This window comes from Peromyscus californicus, unplaced genomic scaffold (genome assembly GCF_007827085.1).
Source record: "Peromyscus californicus insignis strain IS unplaced genomic scaffold, ASM782708v3 Scaffold_20__1_contigs__length_68692818, whole genome shotgun sequence".
NCBI lineage: Eukaryota > Metazoa > Chordata > Mammalia > Rodentia > Cricetidae > Peromyscus > Peromyscus californicus.
The window spans coordinates 24,885,016-24,893,211 of NW_026294503.1; the positions used below are offsets into that span (position 1 = coordinate 24,885,016).

The window sequence follows — 8,196 nt, forward strand, 5'->3', positions numbered from 1 at the left end:
TTTCCTAGAGCTAAGTCTCTCCTGAGAAAGGCAAGCTCACAGCCAGGTTTACCTTGCTAACAGGCCTCTGGATGCAAAGGGTAAATTCACAAAACAGGTTTCAATGAAAAAAAAACAAAACTCACTCTCTCTCTCTCTCTCTCTCTCTCTCTCTCTCTCTCTCTCTCTCTCTCTCTCGGTGTTGTTTGTTTTTTTTGAGACAGGATTTCTCTGTGTAGTTTTGTGCCTGTCCTGGCTCTCACTCTGTAGAGCAGGCTGGCCTTGAACTCACAGAGATCTGCCTGCCTCTGCCTCCCAAGTGCTGGGATTAAGGGCGTGCGCCACTACCACCCAGCAAAAAAAAAAAAAACAATCTCAAGCTACCAAAAACATTCTCAAGCTACCATGTTATTGACTAAAACTTGCTTTTACTATTTCTTTATTTAAAAAAAAAATGCTTCTCAAGGACTGTTCTGGGTAACCAAACCCCTATGGCCATGGCCAATGATTAGATGTTCCCAGCTAAAACGTCAAAGCTCACTTGATGGAGTTCTGATGCATTGATCTGATCTTGGTAACAAAAACACTGGCTACTAAAACTTTTTTAAAAATAAGTAAAATTACTATAGTCATAAGCCCAACATTTTTAACTTTCCTTTGGTTGTTTTCTAAATATAAGCTTAAAAGTGCTTCGATTTGTGCTGAAAACACCTCTGTCCAATCTGTACATGTTCAGCCCTCTGGACAGAGAGGAGAGAATGTTCACGCTTTGTTCCAGACCACCTTCTGGGTCCTCAAGCTCTTCCCGACCTCTGTTCTCTTCCCTGCCAAGAAATTTGTCTTATTACAGATGAATGTTTATGCTTCTATTACGTTGATGACTTTTCAGGCTTTGTTTGACTGTGGCTTAAAGGCCTTGGTCGACTCCAGCATTTACAGACAATTGTTAACTGCTTTTTCTACAATGAGGATTTCAGTGCAGGTGACAGACAGTGGTCATGGTAACACCTTCTGTCCCTAGTCTATATCTGTCCCCAGCAGATTTCCACTCAGCTGACGGACACCGTCCAGGAATCGACTGTGACCTGCAACTGCTCCAAAGTGGGCTCATCTCCCTAGCCTCAGTGGTCCTGCAAAACCAGCAGGACCTGGGCTTGATGAAAGCTGAGATGAGCCACTGCAGCCAGGTGAAAGAAAACTGGCCTGCGAACTGTGGCCTCCAGGGGCTAACTCCAAGGATATCGTCAGGTCCCTCACGGGCCCAAGCTCTTACATCTCCTTGGCCCACTGATTTCCATATCTCTTGTAATAATTATCATCTCGTCTCTTCAAGTTCTTTCAGGAGAAAATTGTCGAAATTACCCAATGGTCAGTAAACCTGATGCTTCTACCCAAACTTCCTCAAGTCTCACACCATCACCTATCTGAATCCCCTCCGCCTTCTGGCCTTTGACCAGCATTCCAGCCTTTCTGGGTCCATGGGGACCCTGCCCAGGTCTGAAGCCATCAAATTCTACACACCCCTATCATCAACAAAAGGCTAGAAAGTCAGATCCAAAGGGCACCCATTTCCCCCCTAAAAAGGACAGGCCTGGTGACTTGGTCCTAAATTAAGTCTAGGGTCTACTCAAGCTGGACTGTAGAAGGATTTCTGGTAATTAGACAAAAAAAAAAAAAAAAAAAAAGCATTCCTTAACAACTTGTGGAATGGGTTGCCCTCTACCAAAATGAGTAATTTCCCTGCCTCTGGCAGAAGGGACATGTGACTACTGACATGTCCATGTGTGATGTACTGACATGTACAGCTGTGATGCCTATCAGCATATCAAAGCCCATGCTGGTCTCCAGGCTCCTTCAGTCCCCAATCACAAGTATCCATCATACATTTAAAAGCCCACACTAGCACCCTGGCCCTTCTCACCTCCTCCTCTACCCAGGCAGCTCTAGCTCATGGGCTTTCCTTCCCTCAGCTGCTCATCCTCCTTATACTACATATGATTTTCCCATTTCTTGCTGCCCTAGCCTGGCTATGTCCAGTCTGCTCTGGACTCTTCCAGATGCCTCTGGATGAGCTCTCTCTCTCTCTCTCTCTCTCTCTCTACACACACACACACACACACACACACACACACACACACACACACATCAATAATAAAATTTGGGTGGTTTCTTTATTGTACCTTCACTTACACTCACTTATATTTAACTCTTCACCCAACCCCAAAGAAAATACATGATGACTGCTATTGTTCCTGCCAATTCAGATGCTCTGGGCCTTTGGACCAGGCTGTGAGGACCTGTGTAGTGAACAGCTGTTGCATTCAATGATTACAGACTTAGTTCCCAGAACAGCACAGCTGAGGAAGCAGGTAGCTTATCAGTCTCCAGCTGCACACATGTCCCCAGCTTTGAGACACTACTCACAGGATGTCTTGAGGATAAATCAGTCGGCATCATTTGAAATGTGTTTTTTTTTTTCTTACTGTTAGCAAAAGAAATCGGAGAAAAGAGGGATGAATATCTGCAAACAGTTACTGCTTCCATCAGTATCTTTGACTTCCAGGATATTCCTTTTGGATCCAAGCATATCTTCTTCATCTGCGTTTCACAGAATGGTCTCCCCATTCCTTCTCCAATGGAGGGAAACAGCCCAGGGTTAAGCAGTAAGAAGCAAAAGGAGACAGGAAACCCTCCAGCTAGAACTTTGTAAAAATGGTATTGCCTGACTGCTTGTATCATAGGGATCTAGGAGAGCCTAAATATGCACAGACCCCCAGATGAGACTACCTGGGGAAAGGTTTGCAAATCTACATTTTGGCGAGTGCTCTTGGTGCAACTTTGGAAAGCACTGATATTCGGCCATGTTACAATCACACAAGGGATGCTATGTATTGTTGGCATGTCCTGTCAGTAGTTTGTATCTGCAGCAGAAACACAGGGCACAAGAGAAGCAGAAGCCAAGCAAGCAACTCTCTAGTAATTGTAGAGCTGGTTAATGCAGGTGAGCACCAAGGAATACTCTAAAGCCTGGTCAGTCCGACCACCTGGAGACGTGGACAGCATCAGCAAGGTCTCCCACCAAGAGAAGCTGTGCCAGCATGTCTCACACCCGAACATGGCTGGAGGTGGGTGGAGGTCAAAGGTTAGTGATGGATGGAGGAAATGGGGGATGCAAGCAGAAAGATAATCTGGGGTGGGAAAAAAAATCAATGAGAGAATTGGGTCTGTCAAAATTTCATCATGGAAGGGAAGGAGGCCAAGAGTCCCCACCCCTCCTGAGGAACTAGTGACAGTTAATAGCATCAGGCAGGGAGAAGAGGTGGAACATCCTTATTATTATTATTGTTGTTGTTTTGTTATTATTTTTTTTTTATGTACTGTGTGTGCACACACACAGGAATGCCACAGCGCATCTTTGGAGCTCACAGGACAATCTGCAAGTCACTTTTCTCCTACCTTGTTGTCTCCGGGGATCAAACTCAGGCTGTCAAGCTTGGCAGCAAAGGCCTTTAGCAGCTGAACTGTCTCACTAGTCCCTAAGGGGTGGCGCTGTCTCCGGTGGTGTGGTCACTGGTAAACTGCCCGTGCTCCAGTAAAGAACTTCTCACCCATGCTCACACAGCCACCTTAACTCAACTCACTGGGACGGACACAAACACCATCAGAATAGGAAGACTGTTGGGAAGAAGTTTCGTCAGGAGTGGGGATGAGAGAAAGTAATGGGGAGTAAGCATAACCAAAATTCATTACATGGATTATGAAATTGGCCAAGAATTTTTAAGAAAGCAGTGTTAGAACTTGGCTGATCTGAAGAGCTGTGGTGGTTTCTCTGTGTGACTGGAAGGTGGGGAACGGGAGCTGGAGGGACAGCAGGGACATGTCACAGCAGTGCAAACTTACTTTTCTTCCTTCAGGAAAGAGGTGACGCCAAGTTTCTATCACTAAGATACATGAACAAATATCTCAACTCTACTAGACCTTGGTGTTTTTTTGTTTATTCTCTTCCTGATCCCACTGCAAATCCCAAGCAGATGCTAAAAATAGCTGGGCATGATGAGCCTGCTCCATTTCCACCGTCTGCCTCTTCAGCTATGATTATGTTCAGGTTGTGACTGTGTTTAGTCAGTTAATTTCAATCAAACCCATCAGGCATTTCCAACACACACACACATTCTTATTCCTCAGAAGTATTATTATAACTGGTTTGTTATCTGCTCTACTGTTGAGTCAATGTATTTATTTATCTATATTATATAACCAAACATCCCCAGACTTAACGGCCTAAAGGACCCATTTGCATTTGCTCACTCTGTGAGAGTCACCCTTAGCTGGACAAGGCTTCTGCCAGGCTTGCTTGGTGGCTGGTGGGCTAGGCTGTTTCCTTCAGCACATCACTAGCGGATTCACCATGGGCTGGCTTGGGGCAGAGCTCAGGTTCAGATGCGGGGAAGGGAAGGCTTTATATAGGCCTCTTCACAAGGTTCTTCCAGCAAGAGTTACCCTTATAGCTTATTACTGTCATATTATTATTATTATGAGAAGGGGGGCAGGGAGGGAGGAAGGGGAGAGAAAGAAGGAGGGAGGGAGGGAGAGAGAGAAGGAAGGAGAGAGACAACTTTGGGTCACACCTGCTGGCTAGGCATCTACCAATAAGCTCTATGCCCACCTTCCTTTTCCTCTTTGTTTTCAGACAGGCTCTTACTAAGTTCCTAGGTAGGCCATATCTTCCTGCCTCAGCCTTCTGAGAAGCTGGCCCGGCAGCAATGACCTTTTTGTGTGGCAGCTAAGGTTCTCAAAGCACCAGGGCAGAGCTTTCCAGCGCCTCTTAAGGCCCCTGAGCTGACCTGGTGCACCTTCTGCCGAACTCCTCCAGAGAAAGGGATCTATGAACCTAGACTGATTCCTGGAAGGAGCGCACACAAAGGCATAGCTAACAGGAGGTGCTGTTTGTTGGACCATCAATAAACCAAGCTGTAGCTGTTGCCTCTCCGGCCTCTACTGGCTCCCAGCTCTCCACATATAAAATGTCCTTAGCCTCCTGAGACCTAAGAGAATTGAATCCTTTTCTGCAGCAGTCTCAACCCCAAGGTTTAGACCTTGTCATCTAATCAGATCCTGGTGTGGATGGGGTGTCTCAGGATCTGAAGCAGCAAACTGTGCCTCCCTGAACAGCACAAACAAGCTTAGAGACTCTCATCCTGAAGGAGGGCTGGGCCAGGGAACTAGTTTAGTCAGGAAAGTTCTTGCCTTGCAAGCATAAGAACCCTGAGTTCGATTCCTAGAATCCACATAAAACATGCCGGGTGTGACGGCATATGCTTGGTTTCCGGAGCTGGGGAAGTGGAGACAGCCAGGTCCCCGGGGCTCGCTGGCCTGGCAAATTCCAGGCCAGTCAGAGACCCTGTCTCAAAAAACGAAGGGAAGAGCTTGTGAAGAATAACACCTCAGATTGTCCTCTGGATGTTGTGCACACACATACACACTAGCACCTGCACACTTAGACACACACACAGGGAAAAAGGGGGAGAGAGGGGGGAGGGAGAGAGAGAGCACATGCAGTGAATGCTGGTGGACAGCCATTTTGAAACCCAGCCTGGTGCCTGTCACCCCATCCCATCTGCTCTAAGGACAGCCGTGGTCCCTGGGGGTGCTTCTCCACCATTCCTGACACTGGCTTCCAGATAATCCTTCTTTTAGGAAAACAAACAGCTTATTTCTATATCTAGATAGATTTCCCATTCTGGTTCCTGCATGTTGAGCCTAGAGGCCTCTTGCCATTTCTAATGTCTGTCCTTTTTTGTCCAGCTCTGCTCTGGTGTTTCTCTCTCTCTCTCTCTCTCTCTCTCTCTCTCTCTCTCTCTCTCTCTCTCTCTCTCTCACTACTAAGAATCGAACCAGGGCCTCATGAGTACCAGACATAAGCTCTGCCACAGAGCTATGTCCTCAACACTCTTTTTACTTTTTATTCTCCAGACAAGTCTTGCTAAACTGCCCCTGCTGACTTAGCTCCCTCTGTAACCCAGGCAGACCTTGAACTTGCGATCTTCCTTCCTCGGCCTCCCCAGAAGCTGGAATTACAGGCCTGTGTCACCAGGCCTGGCTGACTCTGTTTTGCTAATATGATTTTAACTCAGCAAATGCATGTGAGATTCTTATGATGCTTGCCAGGCTCCTTTCCATTAGAAAAGAGCCGTCAGATTTTATTTGCAATAAGCCTCTCCATATGCAGGGGTGTTAGCACTGTGGGAAGATGCCCTTATATTCTTAGAAGCACGTGTGTGTAGAGGCTTGACTGAGGTCCACTCTCAGTAGATCTCATAGCCCTGACTTCAGAACCGATCCCATTTTCCCTGCGCTTTGGATTTGCGCCGCACCCCACCCCCACCCCAAGCAAATTTGCAAACTGCAGATTTGCAAACTCTGCAGACTGGATGACAGGCAGGTTTATTTACGAAATCTGTTCAAGACCCAAGTCGGAAAGCTTTTCTGCTCTGATGCTTTTGCTTTCCAGCTTTTTCTCTGAGTCATATGTAGCCAAAAGCAGGCAGCTAGCACTTGCAACATTCTGGAAACAGTTTCTGAGGCTACCAAGTTCTTTGGACGTCTTTTCTGTCTTCTGCCATCAACGTATTGCCAAACTTCCAACCGCCACACAGCATAGGTTGTCTCCCCTCCAGATTCGGGTACCACTTCCTCCCAGCACTTTCAGCCTTCACTGGGGGTCCCCCTGAGGTGCCTCCAGTTCCACTCACTACCCAGTTCCAAAGCCAAGAGTAAAAGTTTTGTTATGACAGTTGCCTACATCCAACTCCCGACTTTTGCTTTGGTTAGCTATCGCTATGTAACAAATTCAGCTTAAAATGGCAAGTGTGTGTGTGTGTGTGTGTGTGTGTGTGTGTGTGTGTGTGTGTCCCACAATTTTGAAATCTGAAGTAAGAGTACCAATTTCTTCTGCTGGTCTTGCCCCGGTTCACCAAGGAGGGGAATCAGACTCAGACTGTGAAAGTCCACAACCATCACAGTGAATGCTCCCCCCCCCCCCCCCGCCCCAAATAAAAGCTGTGGTCGGTTCAGCAGCACATATACTAAAATTGGAACGATACAGAGAAGATTAGCATGGCCCCTGCACAAGGATGACATGCAAATTCCTGAAGCGTTCGTTCCATAGTAAAAGAAAACAAAAACATAAGCTCCAAGACATCATTTCCTCTCAAACATCTGAGCAATCTGGTTGCACACAAGAAAGAGGATGTGTCTGGAAGGTTTCATAGATGAAGGTCCCTCTTCCCTGCTCTGGGTGTTTAATGCTGTTGTGAATTTAATAAGGTTACTCCAATGAAAAGGCCACTGCTCTGCAATGTCTTACTGAAAAATAAATCCGAGGGATAATCATCCTTTGCAGTCTAAGGGAATGGCTCAACAAAACAGCCAGTCAACAGAAGACCTAGGATTTTTTCTAAACATTATTCCAAAGATCCTACAATAGTTTCTTAGACACCCAGAAATCCTGAGGAGGCCCAAATCATCACTTGTCAGTGGAGCTATGTAAGGGGTCACAATGCACAGGTGACCTCAAACCTGTGTTTGGTCTGGGCTCTTTTGGGTGGCACTGAACTTTCACCAAAGACGTGTTGGATGAACTGAGATTTCAATACTTAAAACAACTGGATCACACAGTAAGTCTCTAAGGAGACAGAAAATGGAACGTTTTCACTTCTTGTTATTCTTCGGCTTAAAACTATCCACCAGGGTCCATGTTTTTTCAAACATTTTACTACCAGACTGAAAGGAAAAGAAGGTGTCTGTTGATGGGCAGGTTCCAGAGAGATCACGGCCAGTGCTCGGCTCCTTCTCAGAATGAAGGAGCTTCACCCAGAATGAAGGGGCATCACCGTAAATACCAAGGACAGAGAAGTGAATAAGCTAAGAACACCTTTGCACTCAGGAGCACAGGGCTGCGGCCTAGCATGAGCAACAGAGGAGTGTATTAGTTCCCAGAGGCCCACAGGACCGGGGGACTTAGCATGAACTCAAATCGATGTCTTGCCCTCGGAAGCTGCCCTCTGTATTTCACTTCTATTTTTCCCAAATTGGAGTAATTCAAGAGTTGTATTTAATAGGTTATTTTACATTAAGTCTCGCTGCAAAGTATAGATGAATACAAATTGAATCAGAAGACTTCACTGCCCAGTATGTTAAAAAGGAAGAAACTATATA

The 8,196-nt window shown here is 46.2% G+C and overlaps 1 non-coding gene across 1 annotated transcript; it reads left to right on the top strand.

Annotated features, from left to right (window-relative positions):
* The first annotated feature begins 7,040 nt into the window (after nucleotides 1-7,040).
* LOC128117277 (U6 spliceosomal RNA) lies at nucleotides 7,041-7,147 on the top strand. Its single transcript, XR_008220760.1, has one exon. It is a non-coding gene; the product is annotated as a U6 spliceosomal RNA (small nuclear RNA).
* The last annotated feature ends 1,049 nt before the right edge of the window (nucleotides 7,148-8,196 follow it).